The sequence below is a fragment of the Sminthopsis crassicaudata genome, chromosome 3, assembly GCF_048593235.1.
Source record: "Sminthopsis crassicaudata isolate SCR6 chromosome 3, ASM4859323v1, whole genome shotgun sequence".
Lineage (NCBI taxonomy): Eukaryota > Metazoa > Chordata > Mammalia > Dasyuromorphia > Dasyuridae > Sminthopsis > Sminthopsis crassicaudata.
Genome location: NC_133619.1, coordinates 476460479 through 476477208, shown reverse-complemented (window position 1 = coordinate 476477208; position 16730 = coordinate 476460479). Strand labels below are relative to the sequence as shown.

The 16730-nt window shown below is 37.6% G+C and overlaps 1 long non-coding RNA gene across 1 annotated transcript in view; it reads right to left on the bottom strand.

The window, feature by feature from the left end:
• LOC141563028 (uncharacterized) overlaps positions 1–16730 on the bottom strand; it is a 158228-nt gene that overhangs the window by 16210 nt on the left and 125288 nt on the right. Inside the window, exon 4 of the long non-coding RNA XR_012488311.1 lies at positions 6226–6357. This is a non-coding gene — a long non-coding RNA (uncharacterized LOC141563028). The remainder of the gene's footprint in view (positions 1–6225; positions 6358–16730) is intronic.

Here is a 16730-nt window from a genome sequence, read left to right as displayed (position 1 = left end):
AAATAGTAAGGAGAAAATAGTTCTGGTCAGATCACATCTGGAGTAGTGTACTTAGTTCCTTGGAACACATTTTTTAAAGTAACATGGAAAACACCCAAGGACAGAAAACAGAATGATAAAAGACAGAAATGGGATGGAGAACTGATTGTTAAATTTTAACTGTGAGCATTTATACCTTGGAAATTGTCAAAAGTTACCAAAAGGGCTTGATTTATTGTTTTACTAATTGTCTAGACTTTAGAAAGTGATGGAGAAATGTTAATGATGCAGATTAAACTTAAGTGTGACTTGAATACATTTTTTTTCAAGGTTGTTAAACATTTTCCAACACATCCCTAGTGAATTGTCCAAATCATGTCTTTCAAGAATTGGTTGAAGGACCTAGGGAATGAATGTTTGGTCTGAAAAAGAGAGGACTTAGAGGAAGTATCCTTCAAATTGGAAGAATTGTCATGCAGAAGAGCAATTGAACTTTTTTGCTTGGTCTTAGAGGTTAAAACTAGGTATAATAGAAAATAAATAAATCTTTCTCCTTGGGTCTTGATTTCATCAACTATAAACTAAAAGTGTTGGTCCAGATAAATCTTCAGGTCCACTCCAGCTCTAATCTAACATCTATAATCCCATGAATTCCCATCACTCACTGTTCCCATATTCAGGCAGCCTTGCCTTAGGATCACAGTATATGGCAACCTCTTACCCAAGAAATTTTCAATATGATGGATGTCTAAAGAAAGAGATGGAAATCATCTGTGTATTCTGCTCTAAGTACTAATGGGGGCTGTGATTGTGCCTAAAGAATCTCTTTATTCTTCCTGGAGGAAGGCTGTGTCTGAGGTGAGGCGATTGAATGTACTTAAGAGAAAATGGGAGTTTTAGAAACATGAGTGAGAGAGACTGGGAAATCAGTATGTTGGCTAGGAGCTGGGCACTGGCAAATAGTGTGACTGAACAATACAGAGGTCCCCTGAAAGAATGAAGAAAGCTGGTAGCTGTCTTTGATGCTACCTAAATTAAGGAAGCTCTGGCTTTTGTATTGAGCCTCCATGCTCATTTAAGAGTCTTTAACTTTCTTCAGTCACCATGTCTTCAGAGGAGGGGACAGGAGAGAAGGAGGAGGAAGAAAAGGAGGAGATGGCTTATAGTGTAAGGAATATGTTAGAGATAGTTTTTCCACAGAGAAGCCAGAACTGGGACAATTCCAGTTGCCTTTTGTAATTGGGTAGTAAATGTGCTATCAGATACATTGAGAGTAAACAGTGGGAAATATACTTAATAAGGCACACATGTACATCATTGTCTATAAAGTTTTGAAGGAAGAAGGCAGAAAGTCACAGTAGAAGACCCTGGGCCAACACACAAACTCTTGCCATTGTCTACATTAGAATTTACTATAAAGGGAAGTTTCCTGGGTCTAATTTCTCTGAGGCCTTGGAACTGCTTCCTTCTCTGCCCTCCACCACTCCCTGATATATAAACGATACATGTACAATCGCTGTACCATGGACAAGATCAGTAGACATTCATTTCTGGGGTTGGAGGGCTAGGCAGAGAATTTTCAGGACATACAGCTCCCAGAGCTCCATGAGTGCTAATGCTGATCTTCCAGAAGCAGCAGAGAAGCCCCTAGTGCCCAGCTCAGAAGGGCTGAGTGATTGCAGTCATTCCAGCAATGTCACAGACAACTATAGCACCCATTTTCCTAAGAAGTATCATGTTGAGCTTTTATCATTTTCCTGTGGTCATGGAAGTAGGAGGTCACCCATAAGATATTAAACTTCCAAATTGACTCTTTCTTGTTGAAAGTTGGTTGGAAACTGGCTAGAAGACTAAAATTAAGGAAAAAACAAATTCAATGTGAAGAGTTTTATCTTGTGAAATTAATATAGTCAAAGTGTTACTGAACTATTACCACTCTGATATATGTATGAACCATTGGAACACCAATGGATCTGGGAAGAATGAAGGAGGAATATCACTCAACTCATAAATGATATATCATGATTGATATATAGAACTTAAAACTTGACAAAAAGCAGTTAGGAAAGTTCTGAGTGATCAATAGTCATCAATATCACTGAACCTACTACTAACAATGTAAACCTTTTCCATAGGTCACAGAGACTTCTTACTCAGCAGGAATGGCAAAAGAATTGGACTAGCCTTTAGGAAATTTGGGTTCCTATCGCCATTTTGCTAAGATCTTGGACAAATTAATTGACTTGTCAGGGTTTCAATTCTTTCTTCACAAAGTGAGAAAGTTGGAAAACATAGAACTATGATTCTATGTTTTTTGTAGACATAAAGAACTTTAGGCTTCAATTGATCCTTATAACAACCTTGTGAAGTAAATGTAAGTTGAGATCACCACAATGTTTAGTACACATAAGGATTCTAGGACTATTTATAATAATTCCAAAATTCCCAGGAGAGCAACAGGTTAGTAGAAACCACTGTATTTTTCCAGCTATGTCAAATTACTACCATCCACACTCTACATTTTCAGAAAAATTAATATTCTCTGACTCTGTCATTACATCTTTGTGCATACATGCCAATACTCATATCTCTCTACACTTGTAATACTGTACTTTTCATTCTTTCCCTATTGAATTCCTATTTAGTCAATCAACAAACACATTCTGTGTCTGGGACTGGGCTAATATAAGGAGACAAAAAAAAAAGGAAAAACTATCCCTCTTCTCCAAGGAGCCCATATTCTAGGGAGAGAAATGGCTTACAAACAGCTAAGTGTACATAATTTTTGTAGAATAAGATGGAAGATCATCTCAGATGGAAAAGCAACAGCAGTAAGGAAGACCTTAAAAGGCTTCTTGCAGAAGATAGAATGAAGAAATATGAGGGACAAATAGTGAAAATGCACAAAGTAAAATCAATTTTCCTCAAAATCCATGATTGATTCTCCCAGTCAGGAAAACCTTTTCCCCTGGCTTAGAACTTTGTTTTGTAACTTTTTAATGCAAATAACTTAATAAACATGAATGATATTATATTTGTTAATATCTTCACTCCTAAATCTTTCTTTGCTTTAAATTTGCTTATTTTTGTTGATAACACTATCATCTTCTCAATCACCCACAGTCAAAATATTGGAGTCCTCCTTAACACTTCCTTCTTGTGAATTTGGCATCTCCTGTAGGATCTACCTCCACAATTTGAATTCACATAGCTTTAAGTGCAATATTGCATTTTTTATTTTGGAATGGGGTTAAGTGTCAAGTGTTTGAACCAGATTTAAATTCCTCCTGACTCCAGACAATGATCTATCCACTAAGCCACCTAGTTACTCATGTCACCTCTCACCTGAATATTGTAATACCCTCCTTCTCAGACTGCTTTTAGCCTTTCCTTTTCCCACATCCATTCTCTACACAGACATCAAAATCATCTTCCTAAAGTACAGATAATTGTTCTGCTCAAAATCCTTCAGTGGTTCCCTATCACTTCTTGGCTAAGACACATATTCCTTATCCTAACACTTTAGGCACTCTACAATTTGGTTCCATTTCCCTTTCTAGCATTAGTCGACATCACTGCTTTTTAATTCTATATTCCAGCCAATTTGGACTGCTAGCTACAACATGAATGATATTTTAGATACCTCCATGCATTTGCATATTTCCTATGCCATTCTTGGAATACATTTCCTCATTGTATCCACTTGTTGTGTCTGCTCTGACCCATCCCAGATCCTCTCAGTTGTTAATATTCTCTTCCTTTTCAAATTCTTCTAGAGTATTTTGAGTTCTCTCAGACCCTTTGTTCTCTACTTCATGTCATACTTCTCCATGGAGTCACCCAATGGAATCTAAAGATTCTGCAAGCATTGAGTGCACATGCTTAATGAGTTAATTAATATTAAGGTTTTCTGATATTTTTGAACCTGGGTTATATAATGAGGGAGGGAGACCATATTGAGGAGAAACATGCAATGAGAGGACTGAGAAGTCTTGTTAACTTCATTATCCCCAGCCAATGAGGTGATGAAAGAGGGACTTTGTACTTCAGGAGAGGAAAGAAAGATTCATTCCCATGTCCCATGACACAGATCCACTCAGGTGCTGCCCTTGGATGGATAGCCTGCTTCTTACAATAATAGTAAATAAATCAACTTATTTATACACTCCTGAGTCCTTTTTATCTTTGTAGTATATTTTTAACAGTAAAAACAATTCCATTTTTATCTTTGTGTACTTAATAGGATATCAGGAACACTGTAGGTACTTAATGACTGTGATGATTTGAACTGGATTTGTGTTGATATTCTTATTCCCCTGTGAAATTATGCTGCTTGAATGCAGGGACTTTGTCTTATATAAGCTTTCTACCTGAATGCCTTTTCATGGTACTCTGCATGCAGTAGGTAATTAATAAATTTGTAATTTCTCTCATTTTCCTGACTTTAATATTCTGTATCTTTTGAATAGAAGAGCAACAAAAACCTTTTTTGAAAAGAAAAATTTTACCTCTTTCTTTTTAAAAATTTTTTTATGGAATAAAACAAGCATTTCCACAACAGAATATAATAAAAAGATAATTGTACATGAAATTACAATTCTTTTATATACAACTTACTATTCCTTTTAAATATATAATAGTTATCATGTAAATTTATTTTTTCTTTTCTCCCTCCCCCCAAAGATAGCTACCATTAGACACAAATATATATAAAATCATTCTTTACATATTTCTGTTTATTAGTTCTTTCTTTGGATATAGTGTCTTCCTTCATATGTCCTTTGTAATTAATTTGAGTATTCATAATACTCAAAATGACTTATTTACTCAAAGTTCTTAAAACAATATTGCTGTTACTGTATATAACATTCTCTAATTTTACTTCTTTCTGACCTTTGTATGATTTTTCTCCCTTAAATAGGGAGGTCCTTTAGACCTCTTAATTTAAATTGCTTTTATGTTCCACTTTTTAAAATGTTACCATGCCCTTGAGGATACTAGAGAGATATCCTATTTTACATATAAGCCAATTATATATCCTTTTCTTCTCTATTTGTAATTCTGGTCAACTAGCTCAGAATAAATTTAGAAAAGGGTCCTCAGTGGGGACACGATGCAGTCAATTGTCTGCTTGGGAAAGAAAATGACTTTTCCACGAAATATGACACATTCCCCTAAAGTGGCAAAGTTATGGGAGATGTAGTAAAGATCCCCCCAAAAAAGGAAAAAGAAAAATAACCAAGACCAACTTTACTCATTAGGTCCTCATATGCTCTAAATTGATAGTGATGTGTTCATAATCACTGACATTTATTTAATGCTTTAAGTTTTCCAAAAACACTTTGCATATATTACCTCATTTAATCCCTCTTAATACTAATGCTCTCCCCCAGTGGATTATCTCCAGTTTATCCTTGTATATTTCTTGTTTGTACTTACTATTGTATTCTGTCTCTCCCCTTGGACTGTTAACTCCTTGAGGACAGAAACTAGTTTTTGCCTTTCTTTGTATCCCTAACAGTATCCCTAACACTTAGCACAGTGCCCGGCACATAGTAAGTATTTAATCAATATTAGTTGACTGACACTGATTTGCAAATAAGCCTGTGCAGTAGAAACTGCATTAGTCACAAGGTGCCAAAAAACTACCCAGCCTTAAAATACTTTGGTGGTCAAAATCCATTCAAAACTCTATTTCAAAAGCCCCTTTTGATGTTTTTTCTTTTTCTTTTTTTTTTTTTTTTAACAGCAATCAGGAGTCACATTGTAATGCTGGAGAAACTGAGGCAAGATAGAGATTAGAGAGTTTTTAATATTTTATTTGGGTTTCTGAGAGGGAGAGATTGTCCATTTTGTCCAAAAGGATCCATTTGTAACATGCCCTCCTGGCAGTTACAATTACTAGTCTGTCCTAGGCCCAACAGAGTACCTTTGACCACTGACCTTTGCAGTGTCAACTCTACCCGGCTCGCCTCCTCTGAGGCCTTCAAAGGTCTCTGGCCACAATTTCTTGAATCTATAGCACGCTCAAGAACAGCCACGTGTAATCTTAAAAGCCTTTATTAAACCTACTCACATAATGCCCTGACTGATGCCCTGACTTGTTGGTTCCCTAGTGAACATCTGGTCAGAAGACCCACGTGTTCACTCCCAAACTCCTTACCTCTTTGGGCTATCCATCCGCTTGGCTCAGGGAGCACTCAGCAGCCTCAAATATGAGATTCTAATGACTTATATAAGACTTACATAAGAGATGGAGTCCAAACACTGAGAGTGGGTGTTTTCAGGGACAGACCATCCATCCGGTTCTGACACAGTGCAGGGTGAGGACCACAAATTCTTACAACTTGAGAGTTAGTCAAACTAGAGACAGGAAGTCTGGAGAGATAGAGGTAGAGGATGCCAATTAGGTATCTGAGATAGGATAGCTGGAGTTTTATCTTGTGGAATGTCAGAATGGTCAGATCTCTACAGCCCTAATTATCTCAGCCCTAATGGTCAGGAAAAGGGGTTGCAACCAGGGGGATTGAGGCAGAAGAATTTGGGGAAACTGAGACAGGACAATTTAGGGAAACTGAGGCAAGAAATTTAGGGAAACTGAGGCACAACAATAAAATGAAACTGTGGCACAACAACATTAGTTCAAAGAAGTAGACATTTATTCAAATAGCATAGCAAGAGCCCAAAATTACAAGAGAGATCCTCCATTGAGGGGATATATTCTTCTACCACTCTCCACTTAACCATTGTAAGAAATGCATACAAAGAACACATGTGACCACAAAACACAAATGGAGAGGTACGCAGAGAGGAAACACATGGGTTATTGAACATATATGAAGAGGTGCCCTAGATAGAGGACACTCCTGGACAGAAAGCCCAAAAGACTCAGGTAACTCCCACCTCTGATGATACAGAGCTGCCAGTGTCCCTTGATGCCTTTTTCTGGGCTTCTCCACCCACTGTTGCAAAGCTTTTTGTTTCATGAGCTGCTGCTCTCTCCCATGCTCCAGAGGGTCTTCAGCTATAAAGCAGCTTCTTTAGAAAGTGGGAGGAGTGCACTGATTCTTTAGATTGACTCTCAAAGGCTATCTTTAGCTCTTTTATGAAGCAAACCACAACCAGACACAAGGAGCCAGCTAGCTAGGAAAAAAACCTTTAGACACTTCTAAGTCTTTCTTTTAAACATTTTTTCCCATTTTTATCTGGGTGATAGCCTCAAATTTCCTTTAATTCCTACCATATCCCAAATCACCAGCTTAATACCCCTTTCAAAACTTCACAGAAACTCTATTTAGTAAAACAACAAATGAGTTCCAGTGAGGAGATTCCTTTCAACCTCCTCCTTTCTCGCTCCCAATACCCACAGTTTCTCTGAATATTTAACTTAGAAGCAAGACCAAAAAGGCCAGGTGACACTCCTGCCTTCTTTGCCCTAGTACCTATAAAGAATTACTGATATTAATTCCATTTCATAGATGTTGAAGTTCAGGCTCATAGACCCTACGGCTTGCCCATGGTTACAGCCAGAACCAGAATTTGCAGTTAGCTCTTTCTGGATTCCAAGACCAAAACTCTTTTAAATCACATTTTAATTAAACCAAGACAAGAAATCATCCTACATTTTCCCCCATATCAGAGACTCCTGCTAAGCAATCCCATATGACCTACGTATTTTAATCCCACTCCATTAACCCTGCTAAAAGTAGGATACCTCCCATTCCACATTTTTATTTGATTGTGCCACTAGCAAAGCAGTTTTGAGCTTTAACTGAACATTTTATTTCTCTTTGTAAAATTTCCGCAAGACTCTCTCACCTCAAAGACCAGTTTTAGGCAGAGCTGCTGAGAACTTACTCAAGTTTGGTTGAGAAGCCGGTGGAAATGAGATTTTAGAGCTCCAAGGTACAATAAAAGGTATTAGGCTTTAAATCCTAATCCTTCACACTCCCAGGTGTCTTTAGAGTATAATGATGCAAATATTAAGACTACCTCCTTTCTCAAATTCTCATTGTCCCTCTTAAACTATCCTTGGCTTCTCTATTCTACCTGTATAACTCCTCTCACCCATTTACTGTCCTCCATTCAACCAGAAAGTTAGAGATAGCTCATAAAACTGGTACCTGTGATGAAGCAAAAACAAGCATTTTATTCAAATACCTTGTTGTAGGTGAAGTGATAAACAAGGAGTAAAAATGATTTGTTAACAAATGTTTTGATTCAGGAAATTGTTAACTCGAAAGCTCCAAAAAGCTTTGAGGGAAGGAACTCTTTTTCCTTTTGTCTGTCTTAATACCCAGTACCCAGTATATGCTTAATACATTCTTGTCAAAAGAATGAATGAATGTTGTTTATAATAGGAAATAGTAGTCCCTAATAAAAACTATGCTGAAATGGGAGCCCAGTCTTGTAGATCCAAATTCAGTGGGGGTAAATTACCCAGCAGACCAGTCTCCTCAGCTCACCCTGATTCTGACTGGGCACCTGGAGACAGCACTTTGGAGACAGGAGACAGAGAAACCAGATGTAGCAAAGAAACCATCCAGAGATCTTGGATTTAGTTTCAGTTTTCTGGTAACAACGCGTTGGGGAGCTTTGGGAAAGTCACTTTGAAGAGGTCCTGAATGATGTGTTGGGCAGAGAGAAATTGAAGAATTGATGCCTGAGGCAAGTAAGGCACTGATGGAGATCCATTTAGCTCCATAATCCGTTTAGCTCCATAATCTCCTTAGGTCAACCAGTCAGAAATTCAAGTTATGTCAAACACCAAGGTCCACCTTCTGTAGGAGTCTTGGGCAACCTTAGCTTGCCATATTTTGTCAGAAATCCCAGTCATATACCTGAGGTTAAGTTTTCCCTATAAATTTATTTATGGCCCATCCCATGGCTACTGCCCACTTCTGGGTCAGTCCACCATGGCACTCTGCCCTGTGGCATCCTCACTCCTCATTCCTCCCCCATGCTACATCATATCTCTCCTAACTCCACTAAGCTTTTCAACCCCACTTCTCCTTATAACCAATTATTTGAGGGTGCTAAATCCCTTTAAGGATTTATTCTGCCAGCCAAGGACTTGCCCCAGTCTCATGGGGCTCCCTTTCTACTGGGTAATTTGAATTCTACTGAGGAACTTGTCTTTATATGCTCTCTCACTCTATTTCATATTTACCATTCCTGGTGTCTATTATATCCCTTCATTTTGTCTGTAATCTCTTCCCTAAATAAATCTACCTTTTGTCAAAGAGAATGGCCACTGGGAATTCTTCACATGACTGAACCCAACTTTTGGCGCCTGCCATCACCTGGGGTCTACATCAGTCACATCAGCTTCATGGTGACATTAACTATAGCGACAGCAACTGGCACTTTAGCCAGATATGTCACATTTTAGATAGATAAGACTCTCCCGAGGTGTGATTTCACCCCTACCCACCTTTCTACCCTTCATCCCCAGCAGCAGAAAGTCCTTCAGCAGCATAACAACATTTCAGTGTACCAGGAAGGGGTGAACTTTTTTACTTCTCCTTCCTTACTGAGTTTTCTGACACACACACCCCAGCTCCCTCCCCCCTTGCAAAAGGCACCCAAAAATCCTAGTCTGGGCTCTGATGCTTCAACTCTCTGGACCCAAGTTTCCTGAATTATGAAACTAGATCTGTTCAATGATTCTCAAACTTTTTGGTCTCAGCATCTCTTTACATCCTTAAATATTATTTAGGACCCCAAACAGCTTTTGTTTATGTAAATTCTATCAATATTTATCACATTAGAAATTAAAACTGACACATTCAAAATTTATTCATTCATTTAAAGTAATAAGCTCATAACATATTAACATAAATAGCATATTTTTTATGAAAAAACTATATTTTCCAAAACAAAGAAAAATTTAATGAGAAGACTAATATTGTTTTACATATTTTTGCAAACCTCTTTAATGTCTGATTTAATAGAGGACAGCTGGATTCTCATATCTACTTCTGCATTTAATCTGCTGTGATATGTGGTTTTGGCTGAAACATTTAAAGAAATACTGGCCTCACACAGCTATGTAATTAGAGAAAGAGGAGTATTTTAATAGGTAAATAACATCTTAGCATTATCTCAAAAATAGTTTGACCTCAGGGACCCTTTTAAAGGGTCTTGAGGACCTCCAAGGAATTTTAGACCACATACCGAGACATGCTGAACACAGATGATTTCTTCTGTCCCTTCCCAGCTTTAACTTTTGTTTGTTTGTCCATTTCACAAGCTATTTGGGTTCTTTTTTTTTTTTTTTTCTGTCTGCATTTTGACAAGACTTTGGGCTGGGAGAGGAAATGAAACCAGTTTCATTTGAGTTTTTTGTCAGCATCTCTAACTTAGGAGGAAGTCAATACAAGTGGGTCAAATGAATTTAGTTTATTTCTTTTAAATTATATCCATTCCATAAAGGACAGGTGTCAACAAAAACAACAATGGCATAATGCACAATTGACAATTATTGACAGGATCTTGAACATGGAAGATCCATGTTCAAAGGTTCTTTGCAGTAGGCAAAATAATGTTATACAGAAATGAACCATTCAATAAAAATATTAATGATTATATCCAGATCCCATAAACATGACATTTGTTGAAGTTTTGAAACCTGACAAATGTTGTCAAAAGTACCCTGAACTCATAGAAGTATAATCATGCAGATGAATGGGAAAATTAGTCAAAATAAAACATTAAATATGAAAAAAATTATCCATTCTGATGAAATTGAATTAAACACCAAATGATGAGATTGATGTAGATATACCAAATGTTGACATTCAATGATGTGATGAATTCACAATAGCTTTTCTCTTTGCCAAAAGGCATTTTTATTTATGAGAAGTGGTTACAGACAAGATGAAGAGGTAAAGTAGACATCAGGAGTGATATATATGAAATAGATTTTTGTAAGAGTATATGGTTAGGAAGGAAAGGAGTTTTAACAATTAACAATGGAACTCACAATTAACCAGGAGAAAGGGAAGCCACTATGTATGCCATTGACTAGCAGACTAAATCCACAGAGGAGTTTAGCACCCTAAAAGAGTTGGTTAGCTGTAAGAAGGAGAAAGAGCAAAGAAGCATAAGGAAGAGAAGGAGAAGAAAGACACCATGAAGCAGAACACCTTTTCAGGACATTCAAACTAAGGAATTCAGCAAAGATGGTATAGGTCATAGGTAGATTTATAAGGGAAATTTAATCTCAGGGATTTGACATCATCACTTGGCTTTCTATTGAATACAGTAAAGTGGGTTTACCTAAAACTTCCTCAGGGGTAGGACTGTAAGGTTGAGCTGATCCCCATCGTTGTCCTTCCCTACTGCCTCTTGTCAGTCCTTCAGGCTTTGTTTGCCAATCCCAGGATCTCATCAATTCCATTCAAAGATCTATATAGCCATGGGATTTGGTAAGCATCCACAAAGCCAGAGATTAAACTGCCAATCCTGTACATTTAGGCAGTTATTCTTGATTATTTTTTGTTTGAATGTTTGTTTATCAAAGAACAGTTGACATCAGAATATTTAGGTCTCTCTCAATCATCCTCACTGAAGACCAGTGAGTTCCTCTCATGACATTTGTATGTAGACTTATTTGAGTTTAACCTCAAGTCATGGTTACCTGTCCACATTGCCTCAAGGAAGGGTCTGTAATAGCAAGAGTGCGTCAACAAGTCAAAGAGATTGTTACCCTTCCCACTGGGATGATGGACTCAAAGCTGTTGAGTCCTGACACTGGAGGACAGCTTTGGATTGTCTATCTATGGAGAGGAGAGGATTGCTTTCAGAAAGGTATAGTGATAAAGTAAGAGTCCTGCTCCCTAATTTGGGGCAAGCTCAAATATTTGGTATCTAATCCCGGCTCTTAGTTCTGTGATTAGAATGTGCGTTGTCATATACAAAGCTGAAACTCAGCTACACTGAAAAGTTGGTCCAGCCCTTTTTTCCTTATTCTAGGTAGAATAGAAACTTTGGACCTTTCCAGTCAAAGGGAAACATATGATCTATAAATACAGAACTCTGTTCTTTGTCCATTTACATTTATAGTTATAACCACATGGGCCTTAAAAGATCAGCTGGGAAGTTGGAATTGTGGTCTACGCTGGGATTTCCCAGGAGCCAGACAATGAGAAATAAAATCCCAAGTGATCTTTCCTGCCCAGTCCAGTAATAACAGAGATGACTTATTCACATAAAGCCATACTTAATTGGAAATGAGCTTGGTGCAAGGGAAAGCTCTGTAAAATCTACATTAAGTCAGAGCCCACTCTTCCAAGAACCAAGGGATTATAAAATAGATGGTACCCTTAGGTTCTGGGGGGGAAATGTTGGTATTCTAACTAAATCTTTGAAGTAAATATCCCTTTGTAAAAGAAAATTGATGTTAATTGGCTGAATTCAACTGAAATGCTAATCACCGGCAGCTAACCATGGAGGAGTGTGAATTGCAGGGAGAAACACTCTAGAATGAGAACTGGAATTGATGGCATTAGAAAAAAGAAGTTACCCCCAATCTTTTAGAACCCTGAGTAGCTTCTCAGTACCCCTAGAATCCAAAAAAGAAGGAAATGGGACCAGAATACTCCGGGAAAATAAGTCCAGACCACTGATATATGTGAATTTCAGTTAGCACCATCATCTTTGACTTTTGTCTCCCAAGGGTAACCAACTGACACTTGACTGCAATATAATTTTACTAATGACAGACCTGTCTCAGCATTTAGGGTTTGAGTAAGAGGAACTGATTAACATTTTGTAAACTGCAATAGCAGAAACAAGTTTTCACAGAATGCCTACTAAGTGAAGCCCACTGAGTGAAGACAACATCAAGAATCAGGAATTTGATTTGAATCCCTTTTCCTTGACATTCCTTCCCTCTTCCCCTTTTCTTCTTTTTCAATTTAGACATACTTAGGAATAATCCAATAAACAATGACAAAAATCATATAAATAGGAATAGCAACAACAGAAATAGAATTCTATGTGATTGTAATTGTCAAATTTTGGGGGAAAAAAACCTAGAAAATACACCTCCTTTCTTTGAGAAGGTGAAGTGTCTATGTGGAACACTTTGACACATGTTGTCAAACTCAGTTGATGCTGGCTCATTTTGTTGAACTGTTTCTTTTCTCTCTCTTTTTATATACTTTGTTACAAGCACTGGCTCTCTGAGGACTAGAGAAGGGAAGACATATTGATTTGAAAATACAGGTCCCTGCCAGCTTTAAAAATGATAAACCTATGATCTCATACAATGAGAAAACTCCCTTTACCAATGCCCCCTAGTGCAGAGGCTAGTCGGTCATCTTTAGAGTCACATGGGTTCAAGTCTTACCACTGAAACATCCTGCCTGTGTGATCCTGGGCAGATCCCTACAGATCCCACAGACAGTTTCCTGAAAGTATAGATCAATACCAAAACAACGAACTAGTTTTTGTTTTGGTTTCAGCTATTATCTTTCTCTGTATCCCTAGAGCTTAGTCCAACACATGAGATATAGTCGATGCTTAATAAATGCTTGTTGACTTTACTTGACAATCAGCATTGGGCTAGAAGGATTTTCTTCACTAGGAGTTCCCTGTATCAATAAAACCACAAGTCCAGCCTATAAATTATTTCCTTTCTAATAACCCTGCAAGATAAGAATTGTGAGTATTATTTCAATTTCCTTATATTACACGTGAGCAAAGGGACGCTAAATGACTTGGCTAAATCCATACTAGGAAGTAGCAAGACTCCATTATTAGCAATATGAATCTAATCCCAGTGCCCTGTCCCTTTTATTTAACTGTTATCTGTGAAATAAGAGAATGGACAAAATAATCTGTGAGACTCCTTCCAGGGCTTGCCAAAGGGCAGGATGAGAGCCCAGTAATTACTACTCTTTGGACACATGAGGTTCACAAAATGATGTGAGGAGGAGGTGGATGGAACAAGTCATTGGCAAAACAGGGACTAGAAGCCCTATAGCCAGTCACCTGCCTCTTCACTCATTACTCAGAGTAGACCCAGTTCCCTCTGTCCCTCCAGCTTAGCTTCATTGGGACCCAGAGTATAAAAAAGAGTTGCTTTAAAAAAATAAAATAAAATAAAAAACTACCTTAAAAGTTAGTTTTAAAACCACCTGGGTCACACACATAATTAGGAATGACTCAAGACCTTATTTAAAGTGAGCAAGATTTTCTGATAAATGGCTGTCATTCATTTCAAAAAGAGGAATGGATGAGTCTCTTAGTTGTGTGTGTATGTATGTTTATCATTCCTGAGTATCTAGTTTTGGTTTTGTTTGTAGAATTTGAGTTTGCAACAATGGGTACAATGGCTAGAGCGGTGGTCTTGGAGTCAGAAAGATATGAGTTCAGATGTAGTCTCAGATACTTATGTGACTCTAGGTAAATCACTTAATCGCTGCTTCACTTTCCTCAACAGTAAGATGGGAGACCTCTGGGTTTTTTTAAGCTAAAGTCTTCAACTGATCTCAGTTTGTCTGAGGCTGCACCCATTCAGGGTAAGAGAGATAATAATAGGCACTCTCTCCCAGAATTGTTGTGAGGATTAACTGAGATAGTATTTGTAAAGTACTTGCCACAGCGCCTAATACATAGAAAATACTTGATAAATGCTTATTTCTTTTCTTCCTTCCCTAGAAAGATATCTAAAGATAGCAGCCAGGTCTGAGTGAGAGTTCAGATCCAGAATTAAGTAAAGCCCTGAATCTAGTCTGGATACACACGACCAGAAACAGATTCTTCAAACACATTACCTTTTCTGCCCTAAAAATCCAGTACTCTGGTTCATCCTTCTTCATTTGTAATACTTAGACTCAGTTGTGCAAACTACATTTAGGGATGTCTTTATCTTTCACACTCCAGGAGATTCCTTTTTCCTCCACAGCCAAACAAAGCTTAGTCCTCCTGGTCTCAAAATCAGATATCTCTAAAATGGCCATTTTTTTTCTGTTATGACTTTTTTAAAAAATTTTTATTACATATGCATATGTAATTTTTTACAACATTATCCCTTGTACTCCCTTCTGTTCCAAATTTTTCCCCTCCTTCCCTCCACCCCCTCCCCTAGATGGCAGGCATTCCCATACATATTAAATATCTTATAGTATATCCTAGGTACAATATATATGTGCAGAACTGAATTTTGTTGTTGTTGTTGTTGCAAAGGAAGAATTGGATTCGGAAGCTAAAAATAATCTGGGGAGAAAAACAAAAAATGCTAACAGTTTACACTCATTTCCCAGTGTTTCTTCTCTGGGTGTAGCTGATTCTGTCCATCATTGATCAATAGAATCTTCTCTATGTTGAAGATATCCACTTCCATCAGAATACATCCCCATACAGTATCATTGTTGAAGTGTATAATGATCCCCTAGTTCTGCTCATTACACTCAGCATCAGTTGATGTAAGTCTCTCCAAGCCTCTCTGTATTCATCCTGTTGGTCATTTCTTACAGAGCAATAATATTCCATAACATTCATATACCATAATTTATCCAACCATTCTCCAATTGATGGACATCCATTCATTTTCCAGTTTCTAGCCACTACAAAAAGGGCTGCACAAACATTTTGGCACATACAAGTCCCTTTCCGCTCTTTAGTATTTCTTTGGGATATAAGCCTAGGAGTACTGCTGGATCAAAGGATATGCACATTTTGATAACTTTTTGGGCATAATTCCAGATTGCTCTCCAGAATGGTTGGATTCTTTCACAACTCCACCAACAATGCGTCAGTGTCCCAGTAAAATGGCCATGCAAACCCTTGAAAATCAGGTTTACTATCTACACCCAGAAAGAGGACTATGGGAACTGAATGTGGATCACAACTTATCATTTCACTTCTTTAGTTGTTTCTTTGGATTTTATTTTCTTTCTCTCAATTTTTTTCCCTTTTTGATTTGATGTTGTTATTGGGTTTTTTTTCCTTCTTTTTTTTGTGTGCAGTGAGATAATTGTATAAATAGGTATGCTTCTATTGGATTTACATATATTTATTGGATTGTATATTGGATTACTTGCCATGTAGGAGAGGGGGGTGAGGGGAAGAGGAGACATTTTGCAAGGGTCAATGGTGAAAAATTATCCTTGCGTACGTTTTGAAAATAAAAAGCTTTAAAAAAATTTTTTTTAAAGAAAATCAGGCTTGCTTGCCAATTGAGCATTCAAATACCACCTTTGCAATCTAGAATATGCTTCCCTTTTAAAATTAACAAACTTGGGAATCAAAGCTCTGAAAATTTCCTAACCCTGACCTGATTCCAACCTGGGATACATGTACACACACATACGCTCTGTAGTTTGCCTTCCACATTCCTTCCCTTGATTTGCCCTCCTTTACTGTGTCTTCCCTTGCTTTGCTTTCCCTTCCATTTCTATATCCTGTATACAAACACAAGAGTAGCTGTGTAGCTTAGTAGTTTTTAGCTGCTTTTAATGGTTAGATAGTGACTTTTTGTACTCTTGGTTCTGGTTTTCAATTTGGCAAATGGGTTTCAGTTCTCTTATCATCATTTTAGACCTCTTAAGGAGGAACAAGGAGAGATAGCATGAGGGAGTGTTTAGAGAGCCAGCCATGAAGATAAGAAATCCTGGGTTTAAGAGCTGCCACTTTGTTATATTAGCACATGTGTAGAAATGGGCAAGTCATTTAAATTCTCAGGAAATCCTGAGTGATTGTAAGTTACAGACAGATAGCTCAGCTGCATCACTGAAAGAAAT